The following is a 15,468-nucleotide window of genomic DNA, read 5'->3' as shown; positions in this document are numbered from 1 at the left end:
ATCTACACTAGTGAAAGCATGCATATTCATTGAATGAAAATGATATTAGGATGTAAATTATCATTGATTTTCTCCTCTCTGCCTTAAAAAAAAAAATTATATCCAAGATCATGAGAGAGAAAAGAAAGGAAATGTCCAATATTTAGCTGACCATTTGAAGCATGAGAAGGAATGTGAACAACCTACAATATGAATGATTAGAAATAAGTGTTTTCTGTGAGGTAAGGAGAAAGATGACTGATAAATACCCAAAAAAGGAATAAATGGCACTTGGAAAATCCACATAGCATATAGATTTTCAAAGGGCTGGCTAATATATAGTTAAAATAAGAATGAAGATGGAGATGAGGATACCAATCAATCTGGCAATTAAAATTTTGAGAAAATAACTAAAAGCGGCATGCTTCAGCATCTGAAATATTTTTATAACTGAGCTATGATGAATTCTGAAAGATCTTCCACTTTCCACAAATGTGATTGTAAAATCCACATTGTTAATTCAAGAATAAGTGTGGGTTAATGGATTTTATTGAAGGAGTGAAAAATGGTCAAGCCAGGAAAGTACAAAGATGCTGAAGAGAAATGTAATGAACTCATTTCTGAAGGTGAGATTGCCAATAATTACAAATCTGGTGATATGGTTTGATATATACTTTTAATTTCTCATTGGTATTTATTATTCGAAAATTGCAATTTCATTTTACATTTACCCTCTTTTTGTTAGTTGGTAAGCAATGGTTGAGACTGTACTTAAAAAATTGTATAGGATCCACATAACACTCAACAATGTTAAAAAACGTTGCTTTTTATCCATTGCTCCTTCTTCATCTTGCAATTCCTTCAATTTATCTATAATGGCTCAGTTCAAGAATCTTCCCTGTGTAGAACCTTCCCAGTTGGATTTAGAAGTTTCTCTACCTGGTTTCCATGGAATTGTGTGTACCTCTATTATAACTTTTATCACCCTCTACTATAAATTATAGATTTCTTTGTATATTTTTTACCATTACTTCTTATCCATTTTAGCATTTTTATTGAGATACATGTCCTGTAACACAAAATTCACTATTTTAAAGTATATACTTCAATTAACCATGCTGTGCAATCATCACCACTATCTAGTTCCATCAATCTAAAAAGAATCCCAAACCTATTAGTAGTTAGTCTAAATTCCTTCTGTCACTCCCTCTCCCACATTCTCTGGCAACCACTACTCACCTCTGTCTTTCTATGGATTTGCCTATTATGAACATTTGATATAAATGGAAAAATTCAATTTGTGTTATTTTGTGTCTGGCTTCTTTCAATTAGCATAATGTTTTCAATGACAAATATTCAAAGTTCATTCATGCAGTGGCAAGTTACAGTACTTCATTCCTTCTTATGGTTGAATAATATTCCTTGTATAGATATACCACATTTTGTTTAACCACTTATGAGCTGATGAAAATTTTAGTTGTTTACATTTTTTGTCTATTAAGAATAATTCTATGAACAGTCATGTACAGGTATTGTGAACATATGTTTTCAGGTCTTTTGGGTATATGCCCAGAAGTAGGATTGATGGGTAATAGAGTCATTCTATTTTTAACCAGTTGAGAACAGCCAAACTTTTTTCCATAATGGTTGCATCATTCTATACTCTCACTAGCAATATATGAAGGTTATAATGGAAAGTCAGCTAATTTGTCCTTGAATGAGCATTCTCTGGGTTGCTGAAATATGTTGGTTAATTTCCAGAGCTGCTCTGAAAAAATGCATTCTGACAGTTTTGGCCCATTTTTCTTGTTTGAATGGAAGGGTAGAATTTGGATTTCATTACTTTGACATTTTTTTTGCTGACTTTATTTCATATACCATTTGAAGCATAGCAACTTGCTCTGTGCCTGATGCAATAAATATTTTAAATGTTTTGATAATTACTTGAACTCACAAATGAATTTCAGGTTGTCTAATCCAGATTAAAAACAAACTCTTTAGGAAATGGATTTGGCTCAACTGATAGAGCATCCACCTACCATATGGGAGGTCCAGGGATCAAACCCTGGGCTCTCCTGACCCATGTGGTGAGCTGGCCATGTGCAGTGCTGATGCATGCAAGGAGTACTGTGCCATGCAAGAGTGTTGCCTGTATAGGGGAGCCTCATGGGCAAGGACTGTGCCCCTCAAGGAGAGCTGCCCTCTGTGAAAGGGCCCAGGAATGGTGCTGCACACATGGAGAGCTAATGCATAAAGATGATTCAGCAGAAAGAGACACAGATTCCCAGTGCCACTGACAAGAATGCAAGTGGACATAGAAGAACACACAGTGAATGCACACAGAGAGCAGACAACAGGAGGGGTGGGGGAGGAGAGAGAAATAAATAAAAATAGATCTTTTTAAAAAAATGAACTTTTCTTCATATATAATTTTAGGTAAAATAATATTTAAGTAGGATAGGATAGTTGAGATAAAAAATTATTTGCTAACAAAATTTTAATTCCAAAAAAAAAAAAATTTAATTCCAAAAAGAACACTTCCCATTAGGGTGGCACATTTTCTATGCTATATTATGTATTGCACTATTAAAACCAGTCATAGAGCTATGTTTTTTGTATATAGGTATTTCTAAAATCTATTTATATGTAGCATGAGATTGTTCAAATAGGAAACAAGTGAAAGTACAATTATTCTTGAAAGCTTAAAGGGGAAGACTACTCTATGCATAATTAAACAAAATGAAAAATAACTTTCATTCAGAAGCATGAATTTGTGAAAAAATATCTGGCAATATGTTGAGGAGAATGGTTATATCTAGTGAGCATGATACGAAGAATATTGTGTTCTAAATTTCAAAACAAAAAAAACAAAAAAAGCTAATGCAGTTAAAACTATTGGAGAAGAAACAACTGGGAGGTTAATAAAGAACTCATAAAAAATCTGTCTATTCTCTGTCTTGAAACCTGTTAATATTTGTAATAAAGGGTTTTATATGGTTGAAAGAGGAAAAGGATTAGTCTCAGAGAGGCCCTTATAATTCCAGTTTCCCACTTATGTGTCCCAATTTCATTTCTTCCTACTGCATAGTATTCCATTGAATGTATATACCACATTTTGTTTATCCATTCATAGGTTGGTGGACACTTGGGTTATTTCCATCTTTTGGAAATTGTGAATAATGCCACTATGAACATTGGTGTGCAGATATCTATTCATGTCACAGTTTTCAGTTCTTTTGGATCTATTACTGGTAGAGGAATGGCTGGACCAGATGGCAGTTCTATATTTAGCTTCCTGAGGAATCACCAAACTCTTCCATAAAGCCTGCACCATTTTACAATCCCACCTACAGTGAACACCTACAGTGTTCTTATTTCTCCACATCCTCTCTAGCACTTGTTTTCTGTTGCTTTTTTAAAATAATGGCCATACTGTGTGGTATGAGATGATATCAAATTGTTGTTTTGGCTTGCATTTCCCTAATAGCTAGTGATATGGAACATTTTTTCATGTGCTTTTGTATTTGGAGAAATGTCTATTTAAATCTTTGACCCATTTTTTAATTGGATTGGGGGTTCTTTTATTGTTGCGCTGTATGATAGCTTTATATAGAATGGAAATCAAACCCATTATCAGATATGTGGCTTCCAAATATTTTCTCCCATTGAGTCACCTTCTTAACAAAGTCCTTTGAATCAGAAAAGTGTTTAAGTTTGAGGAGGTAACATTTATCCATGTTTTCTTTCACAGCTTGCCCTTTCAGTGTAAGGTTTAAGAATCCTCCACCTACCACAGATTTTGAAGATGTTTTCCTATGTTTTCTTCTAGGACCTTGTATTTGTCAGGATTCTCAAAGGAAACAGAATCAAAAAGGTTATCCATCGATAGTACAGTTTTATCAAAGTCTCTCACACAGCCATGGGGATGCACAAGTTCAGGTTCCGCAGGCAGGCTGCAACCAGGAGCTTCAATGAAAGTCCAATGAAGATTCTTGACAAGTTCTGGAAGATGTTGGCTGTTTCCAAAGACGAGATGGGAAATTCTCTCTAAATTCTGGAATTCTCCTTTTAAGGGATTCAACTGATTGGGTTAAGCATCCCTCACTGCTGATGGTAATCTCCCTGACTGATGCAATTATAATCAGGTATCTATGATTTACCACTGCAGTAAAAACAATGGTGACTAAAGTCCATTAAATGTACTTGCATGACAGTTAGCCCAGTGCTTGCTTGACCAAACAACTGGGCACAATCCACTGGCCGAGTTGACACGATAGCGTAACCATCACAGAACTTTATGGCTTTTGCTTTTATATTTAGGTCTTTGATCCATTTTAAGTTAATTTTTGTATAAGGTATGAGATAGAGGTCCTCTTTCTTTCTTTTGTCTATGGATATTCAGTTATCCCAGCACCTGATGTTGAATAGACTTTTCTACCTGAGCTGGATGTGTTTGACAGGCTTGTCAAAAATCAATTGACTATAGATGTGAGGGTCTGTTCCTAAACCATCAATTCAGTTCCATTGCTCTGTTTATCTATCTTCATGCCAATACCATGCTGTTTTTACCACTGTAGGTAGGTAAGTCCAGAAGTGAGAGTCCTTCAGCTTTGCTTTCCTTTTTAAGATGTTGCTGGCAGTTTGGGTCTCCTTATTCTTCCAAACAAATTTGATAATTGGATTTTCCATTTGTTTAAAAATTGATTGTGGAATTATTGATTATTGGAATTGCATTGAATCTGTATATTATTTGGGATAGAATTGACATCTTAATGATACTTAGTCTTCCAATCAATGAATATGGAATGTTCTTCCAATTATTTAGATGTTTTTTGATCTTTCAACAATGCATTATAGTTTCTGCATAGAAGTGCTTTACTCCTTGGTTAAGTTTATTGAGAAACATTTGATCCCTTTAGTCACCATTCTAAATGGATTTTTTCCCCTGACTTCTTCCTCAGATTGTGCATTACTAGCGTATAGAAACAACACTGATTTTTGCATATTGATCATATATCCTGACACACTACTGATATTGTTTATAAGCTCTACCAGCTTTGTTGTAGATTTTTCAGGACTTTCTATGTATAGGATCATACCATCTGCAAATAATGAAAGTTTTATTTCTTCCTTTTTGATTTGGATGCCTTTTATTTCTTTTTCTTGCCTGATGACTCTGACTTGAAACTCTAGCACTATGTTGAACAACAGTGGTGACAGTAAGCATTCTTGTCTTGTCTGTGATCAAAACAGGAAAGCTTTCAGTCTTTCACCATTGAGTATAATACTACTTATGTGTTTTTCATATATGGCTTTACCATGTTGAGAAAGTTTTCTCCAATTCCTACCTTTTGTAGTATATTTGTGAAGGAGCTGTATTTTTGTCAAATTGATAGGATCATGTGATTTTTTCTTCTTAATTTATTAATGTGGTGTATAACACTGATTGATATTCTTTTGTTGAACCACTCTTGCATACCTTGTATAAAACCCACTTGATTGTAATGAATAATTATTTTAATGTGTTGTTGGATTCAATTAGCAAGTATTTTGTTGAGGATTTTTGTATCCTTACTCATTAGGAAAATGGGTCTGTAATTTTCTTTTTTTTGTAATTTCTTTATCTGGCTTTGGTATTAGCATGATATTGGCTTCAAAAATGAGTTTGGCAGCATTCCTTCTCATTCAATTTTTTTGGAAGAGCTTGAGTAAGACTGATATTAAATCTTCAAATGCTTGGTAGAACTCAACTGTGAAACCATCTGGTCCTGGGCTTTTCATTTTGAGAAGTTGTTTGATGACTGTTTCAATCTCTTTATTTGTGATCAGTTTGTTCAAGGCTTCTATCTCTTCTAGGGTCAGTGTATGTTCATATATTCATAGAAATTTTTCTGCTTTGTCTATATTGTCTAGTTTTTTGGTATGTGGTTGTTCATAGTATCCTCGTATGATCACTTTTATTTCTGTGAGGTTAGTATAGTGTACTTGTTTTCATTTTTAATTTCATTTATTTGCATCTTTTCTCTTTGTCAGTCTAGCTAAGGGTTTGTCAATTTTGTTAATCTTCCTGAAAAACCAAATTCAGTTTTATTAATTCTTTTTTAGTTTTTTCTTCTCCATTTCATTTTTTTCTGCTCTGCTCTGTTATTTCATTCCTTCTACTTGCTTTGGGATTAGGGCTGCACTTTTTCTAGTTCCTCCAGCTGTATAGCTAGGTTATTGATTTTAGCTTTCTTCCTTTTTATTGTAAGCATTGGGTGCTATAAATTTCCCTCTCTGCACTGCCTTTGCTGCATCCTATAGGCCCTGATATATTATGTTCTCATTGTCATTCGTCTTGAGATGTTTGGTGATTTCTCTCAAAATTTCTTCTTTGACCCACTGATTATTTAAGAGTGTTTTGTTTAATCTCTATATATTTATGAATTTTCCAATTTTCTGCTTCTTGTTTGTTTCCAACTTTATTCTATTATAACCAGAGAAAGTGCTTTGTATAATTTCAATCTTGTTGAAATTACTAAGATCATCTTTGTGACCCAAATTATGGTATATCCTAGAGAAAGATCAATGAGCACTTGAAAAGAATGCATATTCTGCTTTTTGAAGTGTAATATTCCATACATGTCTATTACATTTAGTCCATTTATCATATTACTCAAGTTCTCTGTTTCTTTGTTGATCCTCTGCCCAGATGTTCTATCCAATGTTGAGAGTGCTGTATTGAAGTCTCTAACTTTTGTTGGAGAGATGTCTATTTCTCCCTTTAGTATTGCCAGTGTTTGCCTCATGTATCTTGGGGCATCTTGGTTAGGAATATATACATTTATGGTTGTTATTTCTTCCCAGTTAATTGCCCTTTTATTAATATACAATGTCTGACCTTGTATAACAGTTTTGCTTTAAAATTCTATTTTATCTGATATAAATATAGCTACTCCAGCTTTTTATTTTGGTTTCTTTCATGCAGGAATATCTTTTTCCATCCTTTCACTTTCTATCTATTGGTGTCCTTGGGTGAGTCTCTTGTAGACAGCATAGAGATGGCTCATATTTTCTAATTCATTTCATCAGTCTGTGTCTTTTCATTGGGGAGTTTAATCCATTAATATTCAGTGTTATTACTGTAAAGGAAGTTCTTATTTCACCCATTTTGTCCTTTGTGTTTTATCTGTCATTTTAATTTTCATCATTCTTTTGACACTTTTAGTTACTTTTATAGATATAATCTTCATTTCTGGACTCTCTTCCAAGCCTCTCACTCCTGTCTTTTCTCTTCAAGTTATAGCACTCCCTTTAGTATTTCCTGCAAAGCTGGTCTCTTTGTTATAAACTGTCTCAGATTCTGTTTATCTGTGAATATTCTAAACTCACCCTCAGTTTTGAAAGACAATCTTGCCTGATATAAGATTCCTAGCTGGTACTTTCCTCTTGTAGTATCTTAAATATATCATACCACTGTCTTCTTACCTCCATGGTTTCTGATGAGAAATTGGCACCTATTCTTATTGGATATCCCTTATATATTATGCATTGCTTTTCCCTTGCTGCTTTCAGAATTCTCTCTTTGCCTTGGCATTTGACATTCTGATTAGTATGCATCTTATAGTTGGTCTATTCTGATTTATTCTGATAAGAGTACATGTGCTTCTTGGCCACAGATATCTATGACTTTCAAAAGGGTTGGAAAATTTTCTACCTTTATTTATTCAAACATTCCTTCTGCCCCTTTTCTCTTGTCTTATCCTTCTGGGACTCCCATGATACATATGTGTGTGCACCCCTTGCCATCATTTAGTTCCCTGAGACCCTGTTCAGTTGTTTCCACTCTTTTCTTCATCTATTCTTTTGTATGTTTGTTTTCAGAAGCCATGCCTTCAAGCTTACTGATTCTTCCCTCTTCCTTCTCATATCTGCTATTATATGTCTCCAGTGTATTTTTAATTTCTTTTATTGTGGTTTCATTCCCATCTCATGTGCTATTTTTCTTTGTATGCTTTCAAATTCTTCTTTATGCTCACCCAGTATCTTCTCAATATTTTAATCTCTTTAGCCATCTCATTGGACTTATTAAGGAGCTTTGTTTGAACATTTATGATTAGTTGTCTCTACTCCTTTATGTCATCTGGAGGCTTATCATCTTCCTTTGACTGGGGTTTATCTTCCTGTTTCTTGGTATGGATTATAATTTTTTTGTTGTTGTCTTAACATCTGGCTTACTAGATGTATTTATTCTGGCACAGTTTCTCTCTTTAGTTTAGAGTTTTCTTGCCCTTTCTCCTTTACTGGTTTTGTAATAGGAACCAAGGATGTAGGTGATATTGTAAGTTGTGGATGCTGAAGCTGTCTGCATTGCCTCAGGAACAGATTAAACTTCTCCCACCTTTCTTCTTTGCAGGGGAATGGACAGAGCTACAGCCACATGTAATAATCCAAGTTATGTAGGCCAAGACCATCTCTAATTGTCTGGAGAGACTGCAGAAGCTTCAAACCTATTTCTTGCCTGCCTAGAATAGCAATGGAGCTGCAGGTATGGGCTGCAATCTATGCCTTGCAGGTCCAAAATGACCATAGTCACTCAGGTGGACTGAGGGAGCACCACCATCCCGCCCACCAGGGATTGGGATGGACTCTGTGGAATGCCCAACAATCTAAATCATGTGGGCCAAATACATCTGCTGTTGTCCTGAGAGGCTGAGGAGTTCTGTTCCTTCTGCACTTTAGGGTTTGAGAATGAAAGTACTGATGCCCAAGAGTTCAATACTTGTAGGCCAAAAGTGCCTGCCATTGCCCAGAGAGACTGAGGATACACCAGCCCTTTTGTATCCTCTTAGGGGGTGGGGTGGGTCTACAGGCACCCAACAGTCTAGTTAATGCAAGCCCAAAGTGCCGCCATTGTCCAGAAAGTCTGAGGAATCACTAGCCATATCCTATCCTATTGGTGGATGGGAGTGGATCCACAGGTACCCACTAGTCCAGGCCTTTTAGGCTGAAATTGCCTGCTGTTGCCCGGAAAGCTTGAGGAAACACAGCTCCCCTCCTATCTTACTTGGGAGTAGGGATTGAGCTACAGGTGTCCAACTATTAAGTCTGTGTGGGTCGAAAGCACCTGCAGTTACCCAGAAAGGCTAAAGAGACACAGTTCCCCTCTTATCCTATTGGGTATAGGGATGGAGCTACAGTAGCCCAAGTATCCAGTCTGTACAGGCTGAAAATACCTACAGTTTCCAAGAGAGGCTGAAGAAACACCAACCCTCTCCTATATATGAGCTTTAAGGGGTGGAGATGGAATTGAAGGCAGTCAACAAACCAGTTCGTGTGGGCTGAAATTGTCTGCAGTTGCCCAGAGAGGCAACTCTCTGGGGAAATACAGCTCCTATCTTATCCTAAGGCAGTGCAGGGATAGAGCCCAGGTGTCCAGCTATTCAGGCTATTCAGTCTGTGCTGGTCAAAACCATGTGCAGTTACCTGCAGAGGCTGGTGCAAGTCCCCCACCTTCCTCCTTGTTGGAGGTGGGGTTGAGCCTAGGCTAAGGCTTTAGTCAAATCTGGGAGGAAAGAAGCCAGTCTCTACCATCACTCTGATTTTCAATCAGCCCTGCTTCTCCTCATGCTGGGGGTGGAGATAAATGGTGACTACCACTCTCTTTCTGACTTAGTTTCAAACTTTAATTGTTCTTAGGGTTATACTTTAGCCAGCTGAATTTACTCATCAGTAGTTGAAGTTGGTGGCCAACCATGTCTTCCTTCCCTGATTTTGGGAAATGGACCTTCCAACTCCAGTCAAAGAATTGTTCCTGAAGTGGCCTGCACAGTCAGAGTAAGATGAGCACTAGCCTCTGCAGCCTTGTCTGCAGATACCCAGAAAGGCTGGTGCAGATCCTCCCAGCTTCCTCCCTGCCAGAGGTGGGTCTGGATCTTAGGCTAGAGCTGCAACCCAATCTGGGTGAAAAGAAGCCAATCTCTAACTTCACTGTGATTTTCAGTCAGCCCTGTTTCCCTTCATGCTGGGGGTGGAGTTAAAATGGCAGCTACTGACCTCTTTCTGACTTGGATAGGCTCAAACTTTAGTTATTCTTAGAATTATATTTTAGTCTGCTGAATTTACCAATCAGTATCTGAAGTTGGTGCTCAAACATCTCTTCCTCTGTTTTGGGGAAATGGAGCTTCCAAATCCAGCAACAGAATAGCTCTTGAGGCAGTTTGCACTGCAAGTGGAGTATGGGCACACCTCCATGGTGTGGAGAGCTCTACTCATGAATCTTGTCTGCAAATGGTCAGTATCCTCCTTCCACTCTTTCACAGTGGTTGTAGGATGCTTTTCTGCTCTCCTGGATCCCCCAAACATATGCTTTAGATAGTTCTGGATGATTACTAACTGCCTTATAGGACAAGCTGACTCTTGGAGCTCCTTACTCTGCTACTATCTTGCCCCTCCAACAGTGAAGTGATTTTTGACAAGGCTGTCAAGTCCTTCCACCTGGGCCAGAACAGTCTATTCAACAAATGGTGCTGGGAGAAATGGATATCCATATCCAAAAGAAAGAAAGAGGACCCCCTATCTTATACGTTATACAAAAGTTATTTCAAAATCAATCAAGGACCTAAATATAAAAGCAACAACAATAAAACTCCTAGCAGAAACATAGGAAAACATCTTCAAGATCTTGTGATAGGCAGTCATTTCTTAAACCTCCCACACAAAGCACAAGCAACAACAAAAAAAATAGTAAATGGAACTTCCTCAAATTTAAACACATTTGTACTTTAAAAGACTTTGTCAAGTGGACATGGTCGACGATGGGTATGGGGAAAGGCAGGAAGAGATGAGAGGTGGAGGCGTCTTTGGGACATGGAGCTGCCCTGGATGGTGCTTCAGAGGTAATCACCGGACATTGTAAATCCTCACAGGGCCCACTGGATGGAATGGAGGAGAGTATGGGCCATGATGTGAACCATTGTCTATGAGGTGCAGAGGTGCCCAAAGATGTACTTACCAAATCCAATGGATGTGTCATGATGATGGGAACGAGTGTTGTTGGGGGGGGGAGAGGGGGGGTGGGGGGGTGGGGTTGAATGGGACCTCACATATATATTTTTAATGTAATATTATTACAAAGTCAATAAAAAAAAAAGACTTTGTCAAAAGGTTGAAAAGGCAGCTGGCTCAATGGGAGAAAATATTTAGCAATCACATTTCTGATAAGGGTTTTATATCGATAATATATAAAAAGATCATACAACTCAGCAATATAAAGACAAATTTTACCTGATTAAAAAATGGGCAAGTGACTTGAAAAGACAATTGGCAGAAGAAGAAATACAAATGGTGAAGAAACACATGAAAAAGTATTCAATATCACTAGTGATTAGGGAAATGAAAATCAAAACTAAATGAGATATCATTTCACACCTATTAGAATGGCCATGACTAAAAAGTTAAAAAGTCAGAAAACAGCTGTTGGAGAGGATGTCGAGAGATAGGAACGCTTATTCACTGTATGTGGGAATGTAGAATGGTATAGCCACTGTGGAGGACTGTTTGGCAGTTTCTAAGGCATTTCAATATAGACTTGCCACATGACCTAGAAATACCATTGCTAGGTATATACCCAGAAGAGCACTGATACTAATAGACACCTGCACACTGATGTTCATCGCATTATTCACAATAGCCAAAAGTTGGAAATAACCCAAGTGTTCATCAACTGATGAATGGAAAAACAAATCGTGATGTGTAAATATAATGGAATATTATGCAGTGGTAAGAGGAAATAAAGTCATGAAGTAAATGACAACATGGATGAACCTGGAGGACATTATGTTGAATGAAGCAAGCCAGACACAGAAGAACAAACACTGTACAACTGCAGTATTATGAACTAAACATACTGTGTAAATTCATGGCATTGAAAATTAGAATATAGGTCACTAGAAAATAGAATGAGGGTAGAAAATGGAAAGGTGAGGATTAATCTGTGCAGAACTGGTAAAAAGGTTGTTTTTAAATATTTGGAAAGGAATAGAAATGGTGAAAGCAAAAAAACAAAAACAATCAACCACTTCAGCACAATCTTTAATTACCATTTATTGAAGCAAGACTATGGTCTGGGACACATCCAATAGGAGAAGCCATAGGACATTTACTACTCTCTGTTAACTGGACAAGAGTGTTTTGTTTCTTTTTTTAGATGTAATGTCATATTCCCTTTGATTATCCCTTTCCTTTACAATGGTGCTTTTTATGTTTCAATGAATTTCCCTCCTTTTTTCAGTAAAAAAAAAGTCTTTCAAACTGTTTACTAAATAATGCTAAGGCATTTTTTTAATGAAGTATTTTTAAACTGATGTCAGAAGACACTGATGTAATAATATCTGTCCTTTATGACATCTCCAACCCCATTGCAAAATGTATAGTTTGTTATGCTTTATTCACCTGCTTCTGTTTCTTGCATCTAGTTTATCTCTTTTAGCTTGTTAACCTATAAAGAAGAGATCACTCATTCATTTCCATAAAAAAATTTATAGTCAGTACTCAAAAGGGCTTTTAAATATATCAGACTATTTTGGAACCTAGCCAGGGGGACATAGGTCATGATGTATGACACCTCAGAGGTCAGTTGAAGTGACAAATGTACCTTTGATTATAGTTCTAGCCTTCTGTTCAGTAAGTCCATCAATATTGTTTAAAAGCATAAAGAGCCAGAAAGGAATGACTTCATTAAATACAAGGGAAAGAACAAGAGATGTAATTAAACCATTTTTCTTCTGCAAAATATTGGTCACAGCAGACACAACCTAAATGGACACTTACATTAATTTCAACTTATAAAACAAATTTTACCCAAGATTCTCTTCTTTGTTCCTTACAAAGATCAAATTACAAATAAAAACTAAATGAGGTATAGGCATTATGATGTAATTAATGACAGTAAGTGCTCTGAGCCTTCAGATCTTAAAAAAAGGAATCAGGTAATACAGCAGAAGGTGAAGGCTGGAGTTCATGATCTCTAGGATGACAACTGGCTATAAGAATCTGCAATCTGCAATTATATAAAGTAAGAAGGTCTAAAGGGATAAATTAGAATATAAGATAAAAAGACAGAAAAAAGACTCAACTTTAATTATGCATATTAACAAGAAAGTTGACACATCTGTTCTAAATCCATTACTGAGGGTCAACTCAAATCAGCAGAATATCTCAGCCTACATGTAATATCAGGTGTCAAAAATGCTTTTTGACCTTGAATAAAAGGGGGAAATGGAAAGGACAAATGAGTTTATATGGCTATGAGTCTCCAAAAAAGAGTCGGGAGGTCATCAGAGGGGTTGCTCTTACGCACAACTCAGCAGAGTCCCAAAGACAGCCAAAGTAAATACAAGCCCAGGTATTGGTTCTTTTGAGGACCACAGACACCCACAGGTTCTATGGTCATGGCAGATGGAGTGCAGTGCCATGTCAGTTGGCCCTACTTTGTAGTTCGTGTTCCTGGGTGTGACGGAGTTGAACTCAGGTGTGATCTTTGTTCACAAGCCTCTCCTGCTACTTTTACTGGGTTTGGTGTATGCTCAGGGGACCTGAATCTCTGGACTGCCCATCTGTCAGGCCAGGCCCTGAGCCTCAACAGACCTGCCACTCCTACCCTCTGGTTTATTGAACTTACCCCAGCCAGCTAACAGGGAGGTGAAGAAGGTCAACCACCACACCAGGGAGACAAGAGTACCTACAACTACGAGCAGGAGAATTGCATCCATCATCCATGTGGAATCTAAGCCCTCTCTCGATATAGAGGTGGAGTGGACATAACCATCCCAGGGTCCACAGGATGGAGGAATAAATTATGTATTAGAGTGGACTTACTGATATTCTAATCTGGAACTATTGTGATTAGTAATGCAAGAAAACGTATCATTGATGTGGAGAAAGTGGCCATGGTAGCTGCTGAGGGTAAGGAGAGGGAAGAAGAGGTACGATGTGGGGGCATTTTCAGGACTTGGAGTTGTTCTGGGTGGTACTGCAGGGACAGTTGCTGGACATTGTATGTCCTGCCATGGCCCACTGGGTGGACTTGGGGAGAGTATAAACTACAATGTAAACCACTATCCATGTGGTGCAGCAGTGCTCCAAAATGTATTTACCAAATGCAATGAATGTGCCACGATGATGAAAGAGTTTGCTAATGTGGGAGGAGAGGGGTAAGAGGGTGGGAACTCTATGGGACCTCATATTTTTTTAATGTAACATTAAAAGGAATAAAGACAAAAAAAATGCTTTACTCATAAGACTTGTTACCCTTCCCAGTTCTGTCAGGGAAGCTGTCACCATAAACTAACTGTACTTTGCCTACATAGTTAAATAGTCACAATAGTGAGTTTTTTCAAAAGTATTAACATGATTTAGTCATATTACTTACATATTAAAATATTCCATCTATACTTCTTATATAAATTGAATATTTATTACATTAACAATGTATATATTCTAAAACAAATAACAAAATTTTAGCATTTTAAGGTTCATGACTTCTTAATTCTACCATGTGTTTTAGAGATAAGGATCTAGAAGGCACTTTCTTGTAGGATGTCATACTTTCTTTACCTATCATTAGGCAGTGTCAATTTTTACCTTGCCCTAACTTTGCTCTCCAGAATAGATTTTTTTTTATGCTACCTTGACATTATTGCATTTCAACTTGTTACGACAAGGCCACCATTTGGAAAATATTATATGGATTAGTATAAATTTTCTCATATCATAAATGAAATAATGTTTATTAGTAAGTGTTTTGTGAGAAATATGTAGAGGTGAAATGTATGCTCTCCCAAGTAATAGGTCAGATGTGCGACCTGATGTCACTTTGCACATCAAGAGAATTTCAAAGAAGATTGACAATGTGCTTCTGGGGACAGCAGGGTAGGTAGAAGCCACTGTGGAATGGCAAGTGCAAAGGCAGGAGAATAGTTTAGGCCTTAAGTGTGGGTGCACATGGTGGGGGAGGGTGCCTGGGGATGAGTTCCACACAGGGCTAGAGTCCCAGGATTCAAACTTACCATCAGGCATTAAATGAGTTTCCTTATCTAAATAAAATAACAGATGTATTTTGGTCAGGAAATGAAAGGTGAGAGGCTAAATGCTATCATTAGTCAAACATTAAAAATGAAATCAGATTATTATGCAATGATAATATTATATATGTGTGTATATACATGCATATGTAATGGCATACTTAAAATCTAACAAATATTCAGGGCAATGGTATAAATCATTTAAGAACTAACCCTTCACCTTATAGAGGAAACTGAAGTCCAGGAGGTTTAGTGACTTTTTGAAGATCACCCAGGTTGAAAATTCACAGAGGACCAGGTCAGAAACCTGGGCTCCATATTTCCAGGCCTGTGTCTTTCTACTACATCTTCCTAGTTCTGTGTGTGAAATCTCTTCAGAAATACCTGCCAAGAACCTAACCTGGTAAATTCTGGTGTGTATGGCAAA

This window comes from Dasypus novemcinctus, chromosome 5 (assembly GCF_030445035.2).
Source record: "Dasypus novemcinctus isolate mDasNov1 chromosome 5, mDasNov1.1.hap2, whole genome shotgun sequence".
NCBI classification, from domain to species: Eukaryota; Metazoa; Chordata; class Mammalia; order Cingulata; family Dasypodidae; genus Dasypus; species Dasypus novemcinctus.
Note: the sequence above shows the minus strand (reverse complement) of the source record.